The sequence below is a fragment of the Orcinus orca genome, chromosome 1, assembly GCF_937001465.1.
Source record: "Orcinus orca chromosome 1, mOrcOrc1.1, whole genome shotgun sequence".
NCBI classification, from domain to species: Eukaryota; Metazoa; Chordata; class Mammalia; order Artiodactyla; family Delphinidae; genus Orcinus; species Orcinus orca.
This window is the reverse complement of record NC_064559.1, coordinates 157,856,817-157,882,239: the sequence shown is the minus strand read 5'-3', so window position 1 is coordinate 157,882,239 and position 25,423 is coordinate 157,856,817. Positions and strand designations below refer to the sequence as shown.

The following is a 25,423-nucleotide window of genomic DNA, read 5'->3' as shown; positions in this document are numbered from 1 at the left end:
CACTCAGACCACAGAGACTGGTCCAAGGATGGGCAGATGACACGAGCCAGGCCGATCCTCATCCTTCCACAAAACTTTTCTAATATGGAGCAGACAAAAATAGCTCTCTTGTGTTTCTAGATGTGTTACTGCAGTATAAATCTGGATTTGCCTGTGGCTATAAAACCAGAAAGTTAAGATGAGAGACAGGTAGGAGTATCTGATTCCTTGGATCCAGTGTTTCCTGAGCCAGCTGCACCCCTGCTCTTCCTAGACATTGGCTAGTGAGCCAATAAATATTCTTTTATTGCTTAAAGTAGATCAGGTTGGGCTTCTGTCATTTTCAACCAAGAGTCCTGAGAGATACAAATGACTAGAAAGATCAGCCCCAGAGAAATATGATCTTTAGTAACCTGATAATTGGGAAAAGCATTCAGGCAAGCCTTACATTAAATGAAATAAGGAGAATGCATATGCAAAAGACAGTACACTTTAAGACATTAAGGGCAGTTTGAAACCTTTGAGGAGACATACAGGCTGCAGAATATATATCTTGTCAAGAGAACCAATCTCTACAATGTTTTCTGTAGAACTGAGAGAACAGAGCTTAAAAATGACAGATCTCAAAAAAAAAAAAAGTGACAGATCTCATTTGTTCTGGATACAGGTTTTCAAGAACATTTTTTACTGTCTTAAAATATATTTCCATTGTGACTAAATACTGTTACTGGTATTTTTCAGGAGGATTACTCCATAAGTGAAAAGAAATTATTGTACTCAAAATTATGATACAGGGCTTCCCTGGTAGCGCAGTGGTTGAGAATCCGCCTGCCAATGCAGGGGACACGGGTTCGTGCCCCGGTCCGGGAAGATCCCACATGCCCGCGGAGCGGGTAGGCCCGTGAGCCATGGCCGCTGAGCCTGCGCGTCCGGAGCCTGTGCTCCGCAACGGGAGAGGCCACAACAGTGAGAGGCCCGCGTACAGAAAAAAAAAAAAAAAAAAAATTATGATACCTTTCACCTTTGGTACACTGTTTTATTTCCCAAGTTAATGCTTACCATTTTAGCTGGCCTTGATAATAATAACTAAACAATCAAACCAGTAGGTTAAGAAGTATGAGTATGGACAGGCTCTGTTGAGGGATATTAACCAGAGAATAAACAGACTGGAATGTACACATCAAACTCATTTTTCTTCTTTGAAAATGTTAACAATGAGGGGTACATTTCTATGTCTATAGCTATACTTTTCATAAATGAGAAAAAAATATGTGAAAATCTGGCCACAACTTATAGTTTTTGGAGGCAGGAAAATATTTGATATTCACAGTGGAATAAGGGAAATGTAACAACTCTTCTGCACATTGAAGAGAAAGCGCTTGTTGTATTCTCCACGTCCAGATCAATTGCATTTATCCCACATTTAGGTATGTCTCATGGCTCATTCAAGGAACACCCATGGTGGGTCACGTTACAGGCCTTTGGGGAGAAACAGAACCATGTTCATAAGTATCTATTCAAAAGAGCAGAGGATCTCAGAAGTCACATTTGGATGAACTTTAGTTGATTCATTGAAACATTAATTATGTCAAATATCTCATGCACCTTAAGCTGCCTTAGTAAAAACTCTCTGATGTTCTGTTTAGTCAGTACATAAGTACCTCCAATAGTTGTTGAATGTACATAGAGCAATAATTAAAGATGAATAAATAAACAAGTTGGGATATGATGTCATCAGAGTGCAAGGAAATGACCCAAAAGCTCGATGTTCTAGAATTGTTTTCCAAGAGGAAATCAGTTCCTACCCCATATGGCGATTGTTACAGACTAGAATCTGGATTTTGTTTGCACTTGACTACACAGAGGAGGAAGGAAAAAATATGTTGTCCTGGTGAGAAGCAAACAGTTGGATGGTTTTCCTCAGTGAAAATCAACGTGAAATCTTACTCCCAGGCCTAGAAAAAGGTGAGGGAGTGGGAGAAGGCATGCTATTTAGCTCACCAATATCATTAAAGTTCTGTTTTTTCCCTGCTGAACATCCTTTTTCTGATTGCATAGCTTAGTTCTATCCAGGGGCTCTAACATGAATTTCTCACTTATATGGGCCTGTTGTAATAATGGCCATTTCACGTATTCAAGCAATTTTCAGAGCAACCCTATTAGTTTGATACATTTGTTCTCATCCCCACTGGGACTCAGAAAAGTTAAATACTTGTCCAGAGATCCTGTAGATGGTTAGAGGCAGCTAGGATTTGAATACCCGTCTGTCTGAGTCTGAAGCCCATGTCTTAACACTAAACCTATTGAAACATGCAGTTCACTCCCATGTATGCAGGGTTGCTGCTTCTGACTCATGAATGCTTCAAAAGTTATCAAGGATGAGCTAGGGGGTGCTTCCTCCACACGCCAGACAGGCACACATTAGCACAGTGGTATAAGTTTGTGCAAGGTCTGACTAGAGTATGAAATACAGGCTGGGCCCTGCCACCAAACAAACCCGGAAGCGTGTTTCTTTCACATTTTGCGTTAGCACACCTAGACAGCTGACCAGAGACCATAATACTAGCATTATAGACTGAAGAGATCAATAAACTCCTTTTAATGTATTAAATTTCAGCATATTTATAATCGCATTTTATAGATGAGGTCACTGGGAGGAAAGGAAAATGACAAACTTTGATCCCTTTGTGTCCTGGGATGCGGTACGCGGGCCTCTCACTGTTGTGGCCTCTCCCATTGCGGAGCACAGGCTCCGGACGCGCAGGCTCAGTGGACATGGCTCACGGGCCCAGCCGCTCCGCGGCATGTGGGATCCTCCCGGACCGGGGCACGAACCCGTGTCCCCTGCATCGGCAGGCGGACTCTCAACCACTGCACCACCAGGGAAGCCCCAGAAATACTCTCTTTTAAGCTCTGTCCTCCCACATGCAATGCCTACCTGGGATTCTTCCTTCTCATCCCCAACCACTGACCACCATAATATTCTTGCCTCTCCTCTTCTCTCTTCCCCTGCCTCTCTCTCCCTTCCTCTCTGTCTCTTTCTTTTCCCCATCCTATTCCCATCATAAGATTTAGCATCAAGCCATGCCTTTTCTCCTCAAAACTGAGTTTCTTGAAGTCTGGGGTCATTCACTCCCCGTATCCCAGCTGCAAGTGATATCTCTGTAAAGAGTCTATGAGTTGGATGGATGAGACGATGGAGGGATGGAGCCTTGGACCATTTAGTTCCTTCAAGGCTCATTGAAGTCATTGAATTTAGTAAGCAAAGAATCATTTTGATATCATATTTTCTCCCCTTGCAAATTACTTATCCATAGTTTTGATTGGGACTCTAGGAAGGGTGGGGTAGTTGCCCATGCTTTTAATGTTGAAATTTAATTCTCTCTTCCCTCCCTTCCTCTTTCCCTACCTCCCTCCTTTCCTCTCTCCCTTCTTTCCTGCCAAGTATCCTTTAGACAAGCGAAGAAAAAAAACTTCATTGAGAATTTAAACAGTTTGTATCTGACTGTGTGACTCCTATGAAGTGAACTGCAGATGGTTTCAGACACCTTGTTAGAATGACTCCATGTTATATAATGGCAAGAACACTGGGCTGGATATCAAGAGGCCTGGATTTAGCCCTGGTCTTCCCTTTCATTATGCCCTGAATTCTGAGCAAGTCACTTGGCCTCTCTGTGCCTAGTTTCGTCATCGATAAATAGGGAAGGTAGGACTAGTGAGTGATTTTCAAACTGTTCCTGGGAGCCCTCAGGTATTCACGGAGGTGCCTTGGGGTCTGACTCAAGAGGGATACTGGCATAGAGAAGCAGAAGGTTGTAGAGAATAGGCAGGCTTATCCCTCCCTACCCCTCATCTCTACTTCAATCAGAATAAACCTTCTTGTTTTCAACTCCATTACTTTTTTTTTTTTTTCTTCTCGGTACGCGGGCCTCTCACCGTTGTGGCCTCTCCCGTCGCGGAGCACAGGCTCTGGACGCGCAGGCTTAGCAGCCATGGCTCACGGGCCCAGCTGCTCCGCGGCATGTGGGATCTTCCCGGACCAGGGCACGAACCCGTGTCCCCTGCATCGGCAGGCAGACTCTCAACCACTGCGCCACCAGGGAAGCCCACTCCATCACATTTTTGAGCTTCTGCTAGAAAATCTATTCCAAAAGAGTTTGAAAACTACTGCCATAGATTAATATCTGATTTCAATATATAAATTATCTGCTTATGGTCTTCATTTACAGAAAGAATGGAAACTTTTCCTCCTGTGATTGTTGCTCTAAGAATGAATTTCTTATCACAAGAATAATCTCCTTTTCATCCTGCTTCCTACCTGGCTCAATACAGCACAAAATGCACCAGCTAGATCCATTATCCCCTGTGGAATACCTTCTATGTAGACACATTTATCAATGGTGGCTTTGTGAAACACGTGTTTTCACAGTTGCCACACGGGGCCAACTGTTTAGGTAAGAATGACCACGTAGGACAGCTTTGCACTCTTGAGCTGTCCTCTGTTAGCTGGGAAGTCACAAGCCATCATCAAAGCAGAGCCCAGGTTGTTCATCCACTTTGAAAGAGACATCTTTATGGTCCTGCTGACATTTCCTTTACTATATTAATAATGCGTTTTGAGAGGGGGTGTTTGGTTTGTTTTCTGGACAAGTTGGATGAGTGTCTCTCTATTTCAGCCATGGCCCTTTGTACGGTTTGTTTTTCCTGCTGTCCCAAGACAGACACCTTAATGGGTTGCTGAAAATGTCCAGGCTGCTTCTGGCTCTGGAGGTAGCTGGGCTCCAACAGTGGAAGGCATTTAGCAGAGCCTCTATGTTTTCGAACAGGAAAGACTCCAGAGGGCATGTCATCTGGTGTTTTTCAAGATGCTTTTAAATTTTTTAAGCAGCTCACTTTTCCCCCCCTAAACAAATCTGATGCAAAACCTCAATTTATAAAACAGATAAAAGAAGGGGATGGAAGTAGGGGAGTTCTACCAAACTGCACTTCCCTTTCTATTTGCCCTCTCCCACACTCAGCAACACCTAAGCACTTGGGGAACCCTCCGACTTCTAGAAGCAGTTATAACTTCACTGATACAGCCCTGTCCTAAACCCCTTTTTCATTTGTCAAGAAAATGAGACCCAGTGAGTTTTAGTGACTTGTCTAAGACCCCACAGCTATAGATGCCAGAGTCAGATTACAATGCTTCTGATTCTAGTTCAATCTCCCCACCCCAATTCCTACCAGTGCCTCGACTTTACTATATGCCACCTGACCTTTAACACTGGAAAAGAGTGGGGAAAAAGATGTAGGGACCAGGCAGCGTGCTTGATACTTATACATCTGTCTTTAATTCTCAGAGTAACTTTATGAGGTGGGCATTATTATTATTCCCATTTTACCAACGGGGGACACGGACAAATAGAGGTTAAGTAACTTATCCAATGAAACTCAGCCAGAAGTGGTGAACTTGGATTGAAGCTAGTCCTATCTGATTTCGAAAGCTGCTCTTTCTCCTACACCACAGGACAAAGAATGCAGACTAGGGCTTGGCCGGAATAAAGCCCTTTCTTAGTATGGCAAGTTTAGGTAATAAAGCCGGACTCAATTTCATGAGCTACTTTGTAGCTCTTCTTTTTTATTTTTTTTGATGTGGACCATTTTTAAAGTTTTTATTGAATTTGTTACAATATTTCTTCTGTTTTTTGTTTTGGCTTTTTGCCCTCGAGACCTGTGGGACCTTAGCTCCCCGACCAGGGATCCAACCCACAACCCCTGCATTGGAAGGCGAAGGTCCCAACCACTGGGCCTCCAGGGAAGTCCCTGTAGCTCTTCTTAAATAACTACTGTCGGCTGCCCCTCTCCAAAGTTTGTGTGTCTATTGTTAGCACCTTGGAGGGTGTTTTCCCAAACCTTAGCCAACAACACCCCTACTCTAGGAACCATTCCCTGTCATTCCTCGAACTCACACCATCCAGAAATTGGGGCTTCCAGAAGCCATAATTTTAACGTTTGATTCAAGTCAGGTCCTGAGTGGGCCAAGCTAGGAACGAGGACCAAGAGAGAGTCAGCATGGAAAATCAAGAGGCTTACTTGCCATGTGTATTGAACGTTGGAAAGAAAACCAGAGATAGAAATGGAAAGACATCCTGTGGTGGCTTATATCTTGGTTCTATTTCTGTCCTTCAGTTCAGTGAGACACCCTTCTCACCATGTAATGCAGTCTGTCATTCCTTTCTGAAGCTGCGGTTTCTATTACACAAAACAAAACAGTCCTATTGACTATATCAAATCCAGGGGTCTGAAAATTCTTCAGGTGGGTTCAGACTACCTTCCTATTGCAGTCATGCTTATTGTACATGCAAACCATCCAGTGCTGGCATTATTAGAGGCCTCGGCAATCAGCTGTTTCATTCCTCTTTGTCTACAGAGAATCAAGTGAGTCTGTAAAAATCCCTTTTCAGAGAGATAAGGTGTAATATGCAGAGAAAGTTGACCTTGCTCTGGCCCAGTTGACTTTGTCTCTTAGAGGTCTCTCTGCCGGACGGAACATGGAAAATATATATGTTCAAAATAAATTAAAAGTAGAATAAAATGCTTTCTATTTTACAAACAGATTAACTTGAGAAGCAAAATCAAAGTTATTATAGTGTCCAAATGGAAATAGCCCAAATTTTCATGAACAATAGAATAGATAAATAAATTATGGTATGATATAGTCATAGCATATTGGATAACAGCACAAAGAAAATTACTGCGTAGCAGCAAGACATAATGAGTTACAGCTACAGGCACCAACATGGATGAATCCCACAGACATGTTGAAAGAAAGTCGAGTGCAAAGAAGTAGAAATTATATAATTAAGTTGCTCTAAAGTTCAAAAAGATGAAAAACTAACATAAGGTGATAGAAGTCAGAACAATGGTTACTTTTGTGGGAAATGACCAAGAGAGCCGTAGGGGAAGTTTCTGGTTTCTGTAAAGTTCTATATCTTACTTAGATGGTAGTTATGTGGGTGTATTCACTTTGTGAAAATTCACTAGTCTCTGTATTTATGATTTGTGTAGATTTCTGTATGTATATTATACTTCAATTTTAAAAGCTTATTCCCCCAAAAGTCTGAATTATTAGAATTCAGGCACAAAACTTACTTCTATTGGGTCTTGGGCTCACATTATATAAAACAGAAATTAGACTCAGCATTCTTAAACCTGGAAGAGCTCTAAGAAAGAGTTATCTAGTTCACTCATCAAGTATTTTACCAGAAGAGAGACCAGGGCCAAAGAAGTGAAGTGATGTGCTATAAATTTTACAGCTTATAATTCTCAGAGCTAAATTTAAGGCTTAGATCTTTTAGCTATGTTAACAAAGATATTCCAGATAAACTTCTTAAAGAATAATATGCTAAAATCAATTCACTCTGAAGTGTACTTTTGTATTGGCAACAAAGTGTTTGTAAAATAAATAAATAATGTGAAAAATGCTATCAGTGTTTGCATAGAAACAATACGATAGCATTCCTAAAGATAAAATCCTTCTGCAACCCCCTCATGAGAGAGCCATCTGGTTTCGTTTCTGAGAACTTTGCCAAAATTATATATTGCTAGAAATCTCATTCCCAGGCTCATACTTGAAATAAAGCCTTGATGATGACAATGTCAACAATGATCCGTTTTCTAATTTGCTCACTTTCCTAATTGCTGCTGTGACAAATGACCACAAACTTGTTGGCTTAAAACAACATAAATGTATTACCTTGCAGTTCTGGAGGTCAGAAGTCTGAAGTAAGTCTCATCGGGCTAAAATCAGGGTTGCTTCTAGAGGCTCCAAAGGAGAATGCATTTCTTTGCCTTTTCCAGCTTTTAGAGGCTGCCTGCCTTCCTTGGCTCCTGGCCCCTTGTATCTCCAAACCCAGCAACAGGCAGTAGAATCTTTCTTACACTGCATTACCCTGACACTGACTTTTCTGCCTCCTTCTCACACATTTAAAGGATGCTTCTGATTACATTGGACCCACCCAGATAATCCAGGATAATCTCTTTAAGGTCAGTTGATTACTGATCTTAATTCCATCTGCAACCTTAGTTTCCCCTTGCCATGTAATGTAATGTATTCAAAAGTTCTGGGGATTAGGATATGAATATTTGACAAGGTGGGGCTGGGGGGAGAGGAGGGCATTATTCTGTCTACCACAGGTAGGATTGTATTTGTGCATTTTCCAAACACTTTTACATCTTTTTTCTTTTTTAAGCCTCAAAACAGTGCCTTGCCTACAACAAAGTTATTCTGCTCTGGGTACAATTATTCTCTTTTTCTTCTCCTTTATTTTTGGGTGCGTTGGGTCTTCGTTGCTGCGCGGGGGCTTTTTTTTTTTTCTCTCTAGTTGCGGTGAGCGGGGGCTACTCCTCGTTGCGGTGAGCGGGCTTCTCGTTGCGGTGGCTTCTCTTGTTGCAGAGCACGGGCTCTAGGTGCACAGGCTTCAGTAGTTATGGCACGCAGGCTCAGTAGTTGTGGCTCACGGGCTGTAGAACGCAGGCTCAGTCGTTGTGGCGCACGGGCTTAGTTGCTCCGCGGCATGTGGGATCTTCCCGGACCAGGGATTGAGCCCGTGTCCCCTGCATTGGCAGGTGGATTCTTAACCACTGCACCACCAGGGAAGTCCCCGATTATCCTGATTTTACCAAGAAAAAAAAGAGAGAGAGAGAGAATCGAAGTGAATTGCCTACATTTCTGCAGCTGGTTAAGGCAAAATCAGTACTAGAAGAAGCCAGATTCCCAAACTCCTTACCTGTGTCCTTATTCAGTGACAAGTGGTACTCTGAATCCACCTCTTGGTTCCTTCAAGCTCCAGAACCTCTTGAGCCATGGCGGACAGTTTGAAGCATTTGAGTTGTGAAGGCTGCATAGTAATTGCTACTTGATGGACAAATTTTTGGAAAAATAGGGCATTCTCGTTCAATCTATACACAATTGCTACTCATCTACAAGGCTTAACATCTGCCTCACTGTTTCTTATATTTAACTCTCAGCCCAAGTCACGTGCTGATCCCAAAGCAATATTTCTCTGGCTCTAGGAAAACTTCAGCCCTTGCAGGTTTGTTCCAGGTAATTGGGGGAGGCCCCAAGGCAGTGTTGAAATTGAGTGAAAGCTGCCAATTGACTAGACCCAAAGGCATGCACGGTGGGTGAGAAGTCCACACAGTGTGGTCAGGGAGAAAGACGCTTATCACAAGCATTTAGGTTTTTAGATGTGCTGTGCTTCTGTGCAGAGGCAGCCACCCTGCAAGCTCATTCCCCAGACCCCCTCTGAAATGGTGGGAGAAGGGGTCCGGTTGTGCAATTCAAGCAGCTCAACGTCTTCACTCTCTCAGGGGTAAATAGAAAAGTGATGTTCCTGACCCTTCTCTTAGCTCGAGGTCTCTTACAGCGATGCGGCTGGCTCACCTCTACCATTCCTCCTCAGGCCAGTATTCTCAGGTGTGCCCAGCCGTGGGACAAACTGGGACTCCAGGCTAAATAAAAACAGCACAACTGGAAGTGAAAACACTTTATTAGTGCAGGCCTGGCTTTATCATCACTCTCTGTAACTTGTTCAGGTTTCTTCCCAGTGATCGCCCCTCAATGTTTTTGATGATGCGATCTCAGTTTCCGTGATCCTTCAGCACCCCTCCTGCAGGGTCCAGCCAGAGGGGATCTCTGTTCACAAATGTGCTATGTGCCTGATTCTTTCATCCCAGCTGTATGTGGGGCAGAATAAGTTTTGTAAGGTTGTTACAGAGCTAAAGCAGACCCCGTTTGACTTCAGGATTTCATCAGCCTAGAATAGTTTTCTCTTAGTCGTAAGTAAATCATTTCCTCAAGAACCATGAGAAATAAATATTAGGGCTCTGGGTGAAATAGGTTGCGGAAGAGAATTAACGTTATAAATAATAATAAAGGAATCTTGCATGTTTTACCGTTCCTAAAGCACTTTCACATATATTATCCACTTACTCAAGAAATGTTTATGGGTGGGGCCCCAGGGCTATGGATACATCAGGAAGTGAGGCATAGTTTATGCTCACAGGAGACTTATACACTTCTGGAATTATCCGGTGAGTTTGCTGAGGAATGGACCTATGATCCTGAATATCAGAGTATACCTCCAGCCTTAAGCTATAATTCCATGAGGCAGGCAGAGTCTTTTACATCCATCACAAGGATGAAGAAACTAAATCTCAGTGTGGTTAAGAGTCTTGCCAGAGCCCCACACATTTGTGTGTTAGATCTGCCTTAAACTCCAGTGGTCCTTCCAGTGCATTGGTTTGTTGTGACGCACAGTGCTTGGCCCTTAGGAAGCTCTCTGTAAATGTTCATGGCTACTAAGTGCTCAATGTCAGTGGCCATTATAGTTGTTATTGTAGCATGAGAAGGATGAGGAAACTCATTTGAGCATCTGAACTCATCAGAGGCCACTGAAGGAACATTCTGCCCTGGAGCATTTGCATTCTAACCGAAAACTGTAAAAGCAGAAATAAAGTGTTTATATTTTCTAGTGGATCGGAAATCGAGAAATAATGATTAAAAACAAACTAATTGCCTGACCCAATGTTTTAAAGTTTGCATATAGGCTAATATTTTTTCCCTGAATTAAATAATTAAGATAATTAGAATTTCAAGCAACACATGCTCATTTTTGCTAAAAAAAGTTTGTGGGTTTATTGTTGCAAATAAATTAGGTGTTTACTGAACCGAATATTTTAAAAATTGGAAAAAGATTTCTGAAAAAAGTTTTAAAATGTTACCACAGTAGATACTTGATAACTGTATCTTGAACTAAATTGAATTCGATTGAATCTTTTGATTTTTAAAAATAATTAAAAGTGATTTTTTAAAATGTCTATCAGTAGTGTCCCCAAATACTAACATCGATACCTTGATTTAGAGATAGCTGCCTTCCAGTGATTTCATATCAGCATCACTTAATTTTAATAAATAAATACTCCAAACATCCATTCTGTTTTTAAGTCCAGTTGTAAAATAAAGCTGGACAAATATCAAAACCCCTGCTGGTGCATGCCCTCCAGTGATCAACGCTACACATATCTGAGTCAAAACAAATCTGTTTTAAGGGTATCATGAACACTAGTGATCCACCCTCCACAAGAAAACATCTAATTCTGTGGAGTCCAGAGTTAGCCCAGAGTCAAAATCCAGACACCCTGGGGCCTGTAATTCAACCTAGGTAGGTGCCCTCTCTGTGTCTGGACCGTGGAATAGATCGCTTCATAAGATTGCCACATCTCAAGAGACAAGTCTTTTCAGGGGCGCTCAGTGATTAGGCCAAGTTATTTGGGAAAACCAGTCGCTGTATTTATTTTTACAAGCCAGATGCCTGCACATAGTGCATTCTTTTACAAAAATAAAAGGGGATTGAAAAAAAGAAAGGTTTGGGGTCACAGATGAAACCATGAGAGTGTTTTACAGTTTTATGGGTAGAAAGTCTCCTTTATTTTTACCTTCTATGGTGGTTCTGAGAAAAACAGTTCAGCTGAACTTTATGAAAAGTAAAGTAGGAAAGAGTTTTAAGTTATGCCCAGAGTATGATAAAGACCTTAAAACCAGGACTTCAAGGGACTCTGTGCCTGAGGGTGTGGAGAGTGTGTCAGTGCCATGGGGGGGGGGAGGGACAGGGGATAGGGAGTCTCTGCTCACCGTGAGCCTGTCTCCTTCCTAAGGAGTCTTCGGGAGCCCTTAGTTAAGCTGTTTTGATAAAAACTAAATAATAACCAGCTGGAGTGTGTGGAATTGATTTAGAGACGAGGGTTTAACTAATGCACTAAATAACCCCTCACATGCTGGTGGAGTGGGGGAAAGGTGGAAGTGGTCATGGCCAGGAGACTTTCCCATACTCCACAGATACTCACTGAGCAGCTGTAAGAGCCAGTGACTGCTCTAAGAACTACGGATAAAACAGCGGAAGAAATAGGCAGAGATTCTGCTCTTTCTCTTATGGAGCGTGCTTACATTCTTGACGGGGGAGCCAACGACGCGAGGAAGGAATGACTGCTTAAGAAGAAATAGAGGGCTTCCCTGGTGGTGCAGTGATTGAGAGTCCGCCTGCCGATGCAGGGGACGCGGGTTCGTGCCCCGGTCTGGGAAGATCCCACATGCCGCGGAGCGGCTGGGCCCGTGAGCCATGGCCACTGAGCCTGCGCGTCCGGAGCCTGTGCTCTGCAACGGGAGAGGCCACAACAGTGAGAGGGCCGCGTACTGAAAAGAAAAAATAAAAAGAAGAAGAAATCGAAAGCAGAGTAGAGGAAATCAAGTGATGTGGTCGAGGGCTGCTACCTTACTTAGGTTGGCTAGCGAAGGCCTTTCTAATCAGGTGACATTTGGGCAAATGCCTGAATGAAGGAGTGAGCCACTAGCCTATCTGAAAGAAGAGTATTCCAGACAAAGGGGACAGCCGGTGTAAAGGCTTCTTGACAGAAGTGTGCTTGGCCTAATCAAGAAGTAGCAAAGAACCTTAGAAGTTGATTGAATACAACTTGAAGATCAACTGTCATCTTTTTATCAACCTTTTGGAAACTTCTGTATGCTGCATAGTTATCGGTCAGACATGAAAAGCTGGAGCCCATCCATAACTGTAGCACCTCCGATATTCAGGCAATGAGGAGAAGAAGACAGTGCCCTCGAGAAGCGCAGAGTGGGGCTGCGGAGAGGTTGGGGAGAATGGGAGGCTGAGGCATAAATGGCTAACAAGACTTCAAGTAGCAGAGCCCTGACTCCCACATTCCTCCTGTTTGTTTTAACAGCTCTACTTAGCAGCACCACACGAAGGAGTGTGGAAAGTGTGGAATCAGATCTGTTTGTTCAGTTTTTACATTTCAGACGATTAAGTGAAATGTTAAATGAAACCAAATCTATATTCCTGTCAGTGTGAGGCAGAGAAGGAAAATAAATTCCAACTCCTGGTGTAGACAAGGGAAGAGTGACACAAGCAAACCCAGCTCCTTTACACCCTCTCCCCCTTCGTGTTACCAAGAGCAGCCCCTCAGAGGCTCTCAGAGCTTACAGTAGATGTGTCCAGAGGGGATGTCAGGTGAACTCTGAGAGCCCCAAGAACTCAAGGACCCATTGTTGGATCCCATAGCTGTGCATTTATGCAACCATCTTTTATTACATGTCCACCATCAGCCAGCATTGTGCTAAGTGCTATGATGGGGGATGTACACAGGCCCATGGTGTCCAGAGGGGGGACTTCCAAATATCAGATTAGAAAAGGCTCCCTGAAGAAGGCAACATGTATCTCAAAGCCAGACAATCAGGATTTGATTGACTTTGTTTCTTTTTTTGTTAACAGTTTATTCATTGTTCATCTGCTAAAATCATCTCAGAGCTGTGGTATAGAATGGGATTTCTCAGCCTCGACACTACTGACATTTGGGGCTAGATAGCTCTTTGCTGTGGGTTGGCTGCCCTGGACATTGTAGGATGTTTAGCAGTGACTCTGGCCTCTGTCCACTAGATACCAGTAGCCCCTTAGCCCCCAGTTGCAACGAAAACCAAAAATATCTCCAGACATTGCCAGATGTCCCCCGGGGTGCAAACTTGGCCCCTGTTGAGAAACACGGGTCCGGAAGTGGAAGTCCCAGGCCAGGCCTGAAGTTACTTAGAATCTCCAGGTATAAAGGAATGAATCTCTTCTGATAAACAGCTGGTCTCATGTTCCACTGAAGCTTGAACAATGGAAAACAGGCTTAAAGAGGCAGCAGGAAGATGTTAGGTTAGCTATGCAAAAGAATTCCCTGCTTTAAAAGTCAGTAAGAACTTAGAAAACCTCAATGGAATAGTTATAAAATATCCTTGACTTTAGGTATGTGAGTGAAACAAAACATCATTAACCTGCTTATTAAAAGGGAAGATTAATCTGCATTAGAGGACAGTCAGAAAACAAGTTGTTTTAAAAAATATTCCCATTTCAGTTCTTTTAAGTGTAGTTATCAGTTTAAATTTGCTTGAAAATTGTTGGCAGTAGATGTGGGGTTTTTTGATAAATGTTTAAGAATTGCTTGTATTTAATATAGAAATTGAATGTAAATGACTTTCCCGTGAGTGTTTATAAACAGTATGTTTTCATGAGTGAATTCAGTGTCCTCTGGATTATTATGGACACTGCTAACTTTTTTCATGTTACTGAAACTATGGGCTTCATTTCTGCCATTATTTAAATGAACACAGCTTCCAAATTAGTTGGGTCTCATCTCACCAAAAAATTATGAGGCTTTATCCAAAAGGAGGGAAAGAATTAACATTTATTGAGCACCTATTATATTCCAGGCACTGGACCAGGCCGGTGGTTCTCAACCAGGGGCGATTTTTGCCCTCCAGGGAACATTTGTCAATGTCTAGAGATATTTTTGGTTATCACACCTGGAGGGGTACTGCAGGCATCCAGTGGGCAGAGGCCAGGGATGCCACTTAACATCTCACAATGCACAGGGCAGCCCCCGACAGCAAAGAATTATCCAGCCCAGAATATCAATAGCGCTGACATTGAGAAATCCTGGACTAGTTATCTATGTTATCTCATATCATCCTTCTAACATTCCTTACAACATCCTTTGAATTATTAACCTGGATGAAGAAACGGAGGCTCAGAGGGGTGATATAACTTGGTCAAGATCCTAAAACTAGTAAATGCAGGGGTCAGGGTTCATCTCCACCTGGATCCTGTGGTCAGTCATCTCTACTATAGCCAGCTGCCCTCCTTAAGGTAGGTTTTAATTTATTATGGTTCTTATTTTTACTTAAAGCCACGTGTGGTGGGACTTTGCAAGGAGGATGCTGATAAGTCAGAAAAGAAAAATCACAGATCTTGTGCCCAGTGCTGTACTAGGCAGCATAGCTCCATATGTCTTATTCCCTCCCAGATAATCAGTTCTTGGTGCACAGTTGTGGTCCTTTGTTCCACTCTGTTTTCTTCTGTTTCCTAAATGTGCCGTTTTTGTTCTGCCTCTTGCCTTTGTGCATGTGCCAAAAGTCTGGAAGGCTTTGCCCTCCATCAGTCCATCTTCCCAGAGCCTCCCCGCTGCCACGGAGGTGGAGCAGGCAGGTGACAAATCATGCTGCCTAATGAACTCCAGTTTTCTCATTTGAAACAGGGACAATGACACTTTTCTCATGCGGTCGTTGAAATGATGTGAGAATAATAATAGAGGAGCCATTTATTACATGCGTGTATGTACTCGATATTATATTAGGTGCTTTACATGTATTATCTCATTTAATTTTTAGAATAACCTTTACAAGTAGAGCTGAAGCACAGAGAGGTTATGTAGTTTGCTCGAGCACACACCGTGAGTCAATAGCACAGCCAGCATTTGAACTTGGGATGTCTAGTTGTAAGGCCCAGGCTCTCTTAACCACAAAGCCCTCTGTCGAGGATTACACAGATGTGAGAATCATTAGGGGTAATGATAACTAGTTTAGGTGATTAGAAAGCCGTTGTGGGTGCCAGAGCCTCTCCACGGAGCAATCATAACCAATTCCTCTTCTAGTTTTATCACTGAGATGATCTTTGTAAGGTGCCTATTATATTTCACTTTTGTGTTTTCCCAACTTTAAATAGGGAAACTAGGGGCCTTTTTAAAAAACAAATCTGGCTTTGTTAATAAGTTTTCAAAGCACATTTTAAAGTGCCAGCAAATTAAATGCTGTTCTTGATTTGTACAAATTTTTTTTCATCAGTTCACTTTTTAGATTTCTATTTTAAGCCCTCCACTTAGAGCTGATTACAATAACCCTTATTCATAAATGTAATTGTACTGGGCCTCACCTCTGATGTATTTTCAAATTTGGTCTCACTCACTATATTACTAAGTAAAATAATCATTCATCAAGTGGAGGTAGGGTAGAGAAAAAGCATATTTCTGTAGCCCCCTCTGTGTCCTGAGGGAGCCAGCCATAAATATTCAGCATCGGTGGCCAAAGTTTGGCCCTGTGCTAAATCATAATCATTTTAATGGCAAATAAATGACATGTTTCATTGTATTATACAGTTGTATAAATTGGGGGTTTGATTTGAGCATCACAATTTTGCCATCTGTTTTTCTTTTTTAACCGCTTTTTAGTTCTAAGCCATAAAACATGAGGTCACTGCAGGCTAGCAAAATCTCAAATAACCGGAACTTTCAAATAACCCCATGTTTGTAGCTCTCCGCTTCTAAGCTAAAGAGGTAAGCGACGTGGGCAGAAGCTGGCAATGGGAATTGCTATGGGGCTCCTGAACCCTGGGCAAGTTATGTTGTGTGAGCCTCCACTGTACCCACCACACACACACACACACACACACACACACACACACACCCCAATATAACATTTTAAAATAAAAAAGTGAATATTAGCGATATTAGTGATGCTGATCACTAATGACAGTTTTGAAGGAAAGAACCAGGAAGAAGTCTCCCAGGGATGTCCTGTGTCCCGGGGTTTATGCACAGAGAAGCATGGGAGGAAGTTGTTTGGCAACTACTTTCAATAAGCTTCTGTTATACGGGTCACCATTACGAGATCATGAGTACCCCTTGGGGGAGCTGTTAAAAATAATGTTTAGGAGTCATACTAAATCCAAATCTCTAGAAGAACTAGGGGAAATGAATTTTTTAAAGGGCCTCAGGAATCTGGGACCCACTCCAGACCTACTGAATCAGACTCTAAGGCTGAGGCCAGGGTACAGGACTGTGGATGAAGCTCCGCGGATGGTTCTGATATAAACCCCTGCTTTACAGCAACCTCGGGGTCCCTCTCTTCCTGAACTCTGTGTGGGAGGGTGGCACCTTCCTCCCTAATGTTTCTCAAGGTCTGGTGGGCAGTCCACATGCAGTTTGTTAAAAGTGTACATTCCTGGATCTCTTTTGAATCAGACCTCCGGGGGTGGCTCCTGGCCGTCTGCATCTTTAGCGTATCCTCTTAGGTGAATCTTATGGACACCCCAGTTTTAGTAGCACTGCACCAAGGATTGTTCTGACTTTTATCAGAACAGGGGCAGCCTAAACTCCTACACTTTGTAGGTCGGCTCCAATGAACAGCATTGATGTGAAAACAGCCTTTATTACAGTCTTTATTACACAGCACTTACACAGTTCCTTTTTTTTTTTTTGTGGTACGCGGGCCTCTCACTGTTGTGGCCTCTCCCATTGCAGAGCACAGGCTCTGGACGCACGGGCTCAGTGGCCATGGCTCACGGGCCCAGCCGCTCTGCGGCATGTGGGATCTTCCCGGACCAGGGCACGAACCCATGTCCCCTGCATCAGCAGGCGGACTCTCAACCACTGCGCCACCAGGGAAGCCCCACATCTCCTATTTCTTTTGGTACTCAAAGTCCGAACGGGCTGCTGTACCTGGAATTATACGAAGAAAATGAGGTTCAGAGAAGATAAGTGACTTCTCCAGGCTCATCATCACACGCTCTGAGCAGTGGCCCTATACATCTTTTTGACTCAAGTCCTAAGCTCCATTCCCTACATTAATGATTTTGTACACCGTGCTTATAACTGTACTTTCACACACAAGACCTCCTTTGAGCTATAGAAGACCCCTGCAAGATAGGCAAAGCAGGTATTATCTCCACTTAAAATAGTAAAGTGCTATCACTAAGAGATTAAGTTCTTTATTCAGGGTTGTATGGTGCACCATTGATAAATCTGATATTGGCACTGACATCTGGTTCTTACTTCCCATGCAGAAACACACTCATAGGTTGTATAAGGTCCACAGCTAGCAAAGATGATTCTGTTATTTTCAATGACCCTATTACCAAAGCAAGAAGAAAAGCCCATTGATAGAGAAACAAATTTCATTCTTCACTTTATGCCACTCATTGTACTACAGCCCAGTGGGAAGAAGAGGTTCAGGAAGGGTCCCAACATTGATGAAAAGACATTATTTCCTTTCCTCAAGGAGGTCACAGTCAAGTGGAAAGTAAACTTAAACATTTTAGAAAAAATTCAACCTAAAGGGTTCAATATAACTTTCACTTCCTACTAGCAAATATAATAAACTAGAATATTCCATTCAGTTGACAACCAATAGTTTGCAACACCCCCTGTGTGCCAAGCACTGTAGTAAACCCCAGGCATACAAAGGTCACTAGAACTGTCACTACACCCAAGAAGAGACCAACTGTTTAAGCTTTGGGGTTGTGTGGTACCTAATGAAAGTAATTTCTAAAGAGGGAAACTTCTTCCCATCCAGAATCTCTGCAGCTGATCCCAGATTTCCCAGTAGACAAAGTACTTCCTTAGGGAAATAGCAGTACAGGAGGAGCATTAAAGATAATCATTGGGAAAGAATGTGATATTTTTAAAACATTGCAGTGATCATCATGGGAGAAAGTAGACTTTTGTGGAACTTGCTGGCATTTCTCCCTCCCTCTCTCCCTCCCTCCCTCCCTCCCTCCCTTCCTTCCTTCCTTCCTTCCTTCCTTCCTTCCTTCCTTCCTTTATTCCTCCCTCCCTTTCATTCATTCATTCATTCATTCATTCTATAGTGGGGTGGGATGGGCAAGGAATACATTGTCTTTTTTGGGCTTCTGACATCCAAGGGTCTTACTCTGGCCTTTGAGCCAATATAACTCAGACCAGAGATAACCCAACAGATCTCTCACATGTACATACTTGAAACATGTTTCCATCTGCTACCACTAAATAATATCTCTGAATGGCATTTAGAATATGGGCTGCAGTTAGCAAATCATTAGTGCCTTTGAGCTGGGTAGGGCCAAAGGCTCAAAAGGATTTGTTCAATTTTAAACACTGGAAGTAATTATCGTAAGCACTTACTTATCACTTGTAGGTGTGAGGCATACTGTACTAAGACACCTATTTCCCTCATGTTATTGGATCATAAGATTGAATCATAATCATTACAGACCTGCATTCTATGGGTTGCCCTTGTGTTAAGAGGAGAGACCAAACCAGTTGCCATGAGCTCTAGACCTTAAAGTCACTCCCAGCTGCAAAATGATCGTGTTTAAAATCTTTCTGTGTTTTTCTTTTGCACTCAGGATGAAGTACAGACTCCTTTCCTTGATTTAGAAAGCCATTCCTAATCTGTTCTGTCCTCCACCACTCTATCCTCTTCTGCCCTAATCCCCAACCCTAATCTCTCTCTACACTAATCCTGAACTACTCTAGCTCTTTCTCGCTCAACAGTGTTTGCATGTGCTGTTCTTTCCATGGGGAACTTTCTCACTCCTGCTCTTTCCCTTCAGCTCTGTTTAGACATCAATTCCTCTGGGGAGCCTTCCCTACAGCCCCCAGTCCAAGGTCACATGCCCTTCTCTGTACTCCCCAGGCTCCCTGTCTTTATGTCCTCCATATGGGACTGTCTGACTGTCTTCTGAGGCTAAGTATTCTCCATATATACAACAGGCACCCACAAACACTTAACTAAGTATTTGTGGAATGAAAGAATGACTGAGTAAGTGTAATTAGAACCAGTGGGTAAATCCTTCTAATGTCCAAAATCATGAAGGCAACTCACTTTCCTCCTATGCCTGTTCTAAAATCCAACCATCCTTCTCTTATCCATATTGTCAGATTTTGTGTGCGTAAATACATGGTAATGTGGGAAGAGAGACTACTAGAGGTAAGTACTACTTCCTGCATTTGACATTGAGGAAACTGAAGGTCAGAGACAGCAAGTGACTTTCCCAAGGTCACACAGCCTATCAGGTATAGAGCTGGGATTTGAATCCAAATCTGTCTCATTTCAAACCACCCCAAGGACAGATAACTAGTATCACAGCTGGGATTAGAACTCAGGTCTTCTGATTCCCATTCTCTTTATTCTACTTGATTCCTGCATGAAAAAAATAATAACTAATGAGGGTTGTTTTTGTTTTAATAATTTCTAGGTTAGTACTCAATATAGTTCAAGAATATCTTAATGGAAAATCATATGGTACTCATTGGCTACATATTCCTTCATCTCCTTGCAAGGGTTAAGCTCTGGTCCCCCTTATTTTACCAGATGAGAAATGAAGGCAAGGAAGTTTAACACTCTCACAAGCTCCTCAGAGGCTTATGTATCTTGAAAGCAGAATACAGAGTAGCATTAGAGGGACCAAGAGTAGATAAGGATTAAGGGAATATGTGAGGAGAAGTGGGATAAAGACCTTTAACTTGACACCATTAAATATATATATACTTTCACACCATATGTGTATAAGCCCAGGTAGTATCTGAGTCTCTGATCCAAATCCTTTTCCACAAAATGAGTGCTAGGAAACTCGAGGTGGGGACTCGGTGGCGGGGGTGGGGGGGCGGGGAGAAAGAAAAGAAAGGACAATGATGCCATTCAGAAACTTGTTCCAAATCCTTGTCTCTTTCTTCTATCAGAAATCCTCTGTTGTTAGTCCCTGGCATTCCCAGGAGATTTCCTTCACAGTGGCATTCTTGTGTTCTTACTAAACTCCTCCTATAAGAGAATGTTTTGCTTTTAAGAGCCAGACTTAAGAAAGCAAATCGGTGTAAAAATACATTTGGTTGTAATTTTTGTCAGTGCTGCCATCTGACAGGATTTGAGGATGCTTCCATCTCTGCCGGGATAATAGCTTTGTTATCTGCTGAGATCTGCAAGAGCTCTACAGCACGGGAAATCTGTGTCTTGGCCCCCTGCTCCAAATTTAGCTCATGCATTACCCTAAAATTGGGTTTACACAAGGAAAATTACTTTAGTGCTAATCCAGTTGACTTGTAAGTAAATTTAGCCTCCCCGGATTCCTATTTCCACCATCTAAACTGATTGCAAAGGCAGCTTTAGTAGTCTTCCCACATTTCTCAAGAACACACAGGAGCACAGGTCCCCAGCATGCCGGCCACTGTCTCCTGGTCCGTTGCGAAGCCTTGGGGAGATGTTCTTTAAGCTGGTGACACTCACAGCCGTGGCACACATCCATGACCCCACAATTACACACTGCAGGGTGGGCCTGGGAGTGGGCTGAGAGAAGATAGCTTTCAGCTTAGTCATTTCACATTTCTGTGAAACACTGGTGACAGATGAGGTGCCACACAGAAGGGAAAAAGCAGATCACATTCTTTGAACCCATTAACAGGAAACCTATGGAATAAAAACCTATGATTAAAAGTAACAAAATCGGGCTTCCCTGGTGGCGCAGTGGTTGAGAGTCCGCTTGCCGATGCAGGGGACACCGGTTCGTGCCCCGGTCTGGGAGGATCCCACATGCCGTGGAGGGGCTGGGCCCGTGAGCCACGGCCGCTGAGCCTGCGCGTCCGGAGTCTGTGCTCCGCAATGGGAGAGGCCGCAGCGGTTAGAGGCCCGCGTACCCCCCCCAAAAAAAAGTAACAAAATCTCCCTATTTTTTTTTCCTTGTTACCACGTGTTAGATCTGGGTTCACTTTCCACAACTTACAAGCCAGTCAAATGTGATGGTTTTTCAGACTTGTTTACAGTGGTTTACCCAAAGCTCATCCATAGAAAGTCTTCACATTTCCAAATCCTGGTCAGCTTGACAGCAACAGTCCCAGAAAACGGCATAGTTAACATAATGTGCCTTCCCAAGAATTCCACCCCAGAGCCTTGGGTTCCATCACAAAGCAGTGTGTGTCCTGCATGAGTGGGGGCCTACCAGGGGGATGGAGAGGTTGATCCGATCTGTGATCTCTCAATTCAGAAGCCATGAGCTTTTGAGAAATGGGCCTCTCTAGGTGGATTGGCCTGTGTGTAGTAGCAAACACCCACTGATGGCTTACCGTGTGGCAAGAATTGTTCTAAACGCTATTGTGTTTATTGAGTCCTCATAATAATCACAGGAATCGAGGAAAGGTGTTGGCCCCAACCCAGGCACAGAAAGAAAGATTAAGTTGTCCAAATCACACAGGTAATAAGTGGCAGAGCTGGGATTCAAATCCAGGCACTCCATCGTGGTTGCTAGTGGCCAGGAATCAGATGATTACAGTAACTTGTCCTGGACGTGGGAGACCTGTGTGCTGACCCAGGGGCACCAAAAATCTCCTAATTGAAAAGTCCAGTGGTTCCGTCTCAGTTGCCAACGTACATCATCTTCGTGGAACGGTCTGCGGCTGCGGCTGATTCCGCTTTCTTCTCTAGTATTTTTTTCACCCTCCTCTCCACTCTCCGAGACTGTCTTTTTAGTCAGCTCTGCTAATTCCTCTTTTCCTTTCAACCCCGTATTTGTGGACCATCACCCAAGTTTCTCTCCCTGCCCTTCCTCCTTCCTCCACCATCTAATCTCACCTGTATACCTGGATGAGCTCACCAGTTCCTACAGCTTCAGTTGCCAGCTCTAGAAGGATGACTGAAGTTTGTCAATCAACCCCGACTCTGCTGAACTGAAGACCTGCATTTCCAACTTCCCATTGGACGTTTCCCCATAGACAGCCTGCCAGCATTTCTCATTCAGCCTGTCTACGTTGCCCCAGTAACTTCCATGGTAACCAGCACACGATAAGCATGTGCTAAATGTTTAGTGGATGAATAAATGCATAAGTTAATGAGACGCGTTTCATAGATTTTATCTCCCAGATTGCTCTTAATATGCTGGCTTCTTCCATTTTCCTAAAGCCCCCTCGAGTATCCTTCTCTCAGGCTCCTAGCATCTTATGTTTCTCTTTGTTCTGGTGCCTATTTTTTTCCCCTACATTCTGTTATAGTTATTCATGTAAACATCTTTTCAAGAATGTACATACTTTAAGGGCAGAAATCATATTTTATTCATTTGTATCCACCAAATAGCCTGACAATGTGCTTTTCACAAAGAAGCACTTAATATTTATCGAAAGAATGAATCAGTTAGTAAAAGTGGATCTAGCCCTTTGCAGTTGACAGAGGGCTTTCATATATACCTTTTTGAAAATTCCACAGTATGTTAAGAAGGTAGGTGGTTGAGTCACAGGCCCCATTTTACAGATGAAGACGCTAAAGGTCAATGTAGTATTACTGGCCCAGGAGCTCACTGGTCAGAAGGCACCAAGCTGGTCTAAACTGGAAGACGGATTAACCCCTCATCATGACTTTCTCCTCCATGTAATCAGGAAAAATGAGGGACAAGGAAAAGAGAAGTTGGGGGGGAAAACATGCACTGCGGACAAATTTGGACTTACACATTTGTCCAGCTTGGTACCTGAGATGTCACAGCCACTTACCCAAGTTCCATATGTCTTTCAAGAACCCCCATTTAAAGCTCCTAAGAGTAGCTCACTTCAGAGGAGACCCAAGTACAAGTAATTCTGGGGAGTTCCAGGATTTAGTCTCTGATAAGAAAAGCATGAAGTTAAAAATATCCAAGGATTTTTCTTTTGAAATCAGACAGATCTGGATTGGAGATCCAGCTTGAACATTTAACAACTTTCTCTTCATCCTTACCCTCCCCCACCCATCTATAAAATGAAGATAATGACACTCTGGCTCGTGGGACATGTGCAGATTCAAAGGGGGAAGTTTTAAAGTGCTTGGCATGGCTCCTGGCATGGGGAACCCAACCCATCCTCTTCTTCGTTCCCCGAATTATGCCTCTGTGCCTTTAATTCTTTCTACATGTGCGACCCTAACCAGTGAACTTGGGCCCAAGATGAGTCTCACCTACTGGGAGGAAAGAGAAGAAAAGAACAAACTAAGGACTGAAGCACAAGATGGAACTGGGAAATGTCAGCTGCTTCTTGCTCGCTCATTTGTCACAGTGTTTTAGCAGCTCGAGACCATCTGCAACTTGCAAATGACTGACACACAGCTGAGTCAGACCAGCAGAATTCCTCAGCCTAGTAGTCCACTTGTTAAGACAGTTAGCGCCCGTTGGATACTGCCTATGAAACGTTGAGAAGCAAAAGGGGAGAGAGTGGTTTCCAGAGGAGGGACTGAAGTGGGGAGGGGCCCAGCCATTGAGAGAGCAAAGGTGCCTGTGGCAGGTGTGAACACAAAGCTGGCTTCCTTGGGAGGTTAGTACTGAAAGAAAGCCTGGCCCCATGGCCTTGCAACTCCTTTAAAGAAAGGGTGGGAGAGACAAGCTTGGGTTGTCTTTTCTGCTGTACAACAAGGGCCCAGGGTATCAACGGTGTTGACAGATCAACTGAGAAGTGGTTTAAGGTGGCATTAACAACACTGGCACATTGCCTTTTCTGAATGACAAGATTCAAAAAGGCATCAACTACCTTTCAGTCCCATTGAGAAGTGGTGAGCGATGAGGGGATCGGAGAGCCATTCCAGGGAATTCCTGGCTGGGACCGTGAACCATCTTTATTTAGATCCATCTCTTTGCACGAGTGAGACATCATTAGATAAGTGATAAACTCTCCATTCACAGGAACATTTCAGCAAAAAGCTAAACGAATTTTTAAAAAGAATTGTTTGCCTTTTATTTTGTGATGGTCCAGCTTTTGTTAAGTAAGGGTAAATTAGGCAAAAATAAGATGGTTGGGATTTTTTTTTTTTTTTTGAGAAAAGTAATTTTAAGTAATGTACAGTTTCCTGTCTGGGGCTTTGCGCCACTACTTACTAACTAGGTGACCTTGGATAAGTTTCTTAAATTCTTGAATCTGTCTCATTTTACTCATCTGTGTGAGGGGATAAATAGAACTGACCTCTTAAGAGTTGTAATGATAATTAGAAGAGATAGAGCCTGATCACTTACAAAGTGCACATACTTGATAAATATTAGCTAGTTTTAATAATACTGCTTTTGTTCTCTGCTTTTGCTATCTCTCTATTCCCACCTGATACACACATCAAGGTTGAGTGGCCTTGTAAACAGAGGCTGGTATCGTGTGGGCCTGGCTATGAACTTGGCCAGCCTGCTTCATTTCCCTAAGCCTCAGTCTCCTGTCTATTAAATGAGAGTAGTAATATCTGCCTCTCTTGTTTGTTATATGGTGCGAATAAGGTCATCTTTCTAAAGTGCTGAGCCGTCCACGTGCCTGCAAATGGTCAATGTGATGATGTTTTTAACAAGGACTCTCAAAGCGCTATAAAGTACAAAATCATCCAAGAAAGCATCTCTTCATCCATTCACCATTTATTTCTTACGTACTTACTCTGTGCCAAACACAGAGTTTGGCACTGGGGACACAGATTTACAATGTGTCGGAACAAGTAGGGAGTTTCTCGTGAACTCTCGGTCACTAAGGAAACAAGGCCATCCCATTCCCCTCGCACTTTCAAGCTAATCCACACTCTTCTGCAGAATCCTTACATTCCAGCTACGGGATGGCTGGGTTTCATATCTCCTCAGATCAAAAAGTATTTCTATGAGCAGTGATGTCTAATATTAAAACTGGCTACATCAAACTTGATAGTGCAGCCATTTCGTGTTTTGTGTCACAATTTTTTAAATGCCATGCCTGGTGGATCTGCACGTGGTAGTTATAAAGGAGGTTTCAAAGAGGGAAGCTTTACTACTTGGGCTTTTACATTGCCAGGCTGCATTTTTGCGAAAGCCACAGG

The 25,423-nt window shown here is 43.0% G+C and overlaps 1 protein-coding gene across 1 annotated transcript in view; it reads left to right on the top strand.

The window, feature by feature from the left end:
• The window catches only part of LOC101274376 (inactive tyrosine-protein kinase transmembrane receptor ROR1), a 92,334-nt gene that overhangs the window by 39,963 nt on the left and 26,948 nt on the right, over window positions 1–25,423 (top strand). The window lies entirely within an intron of this gene.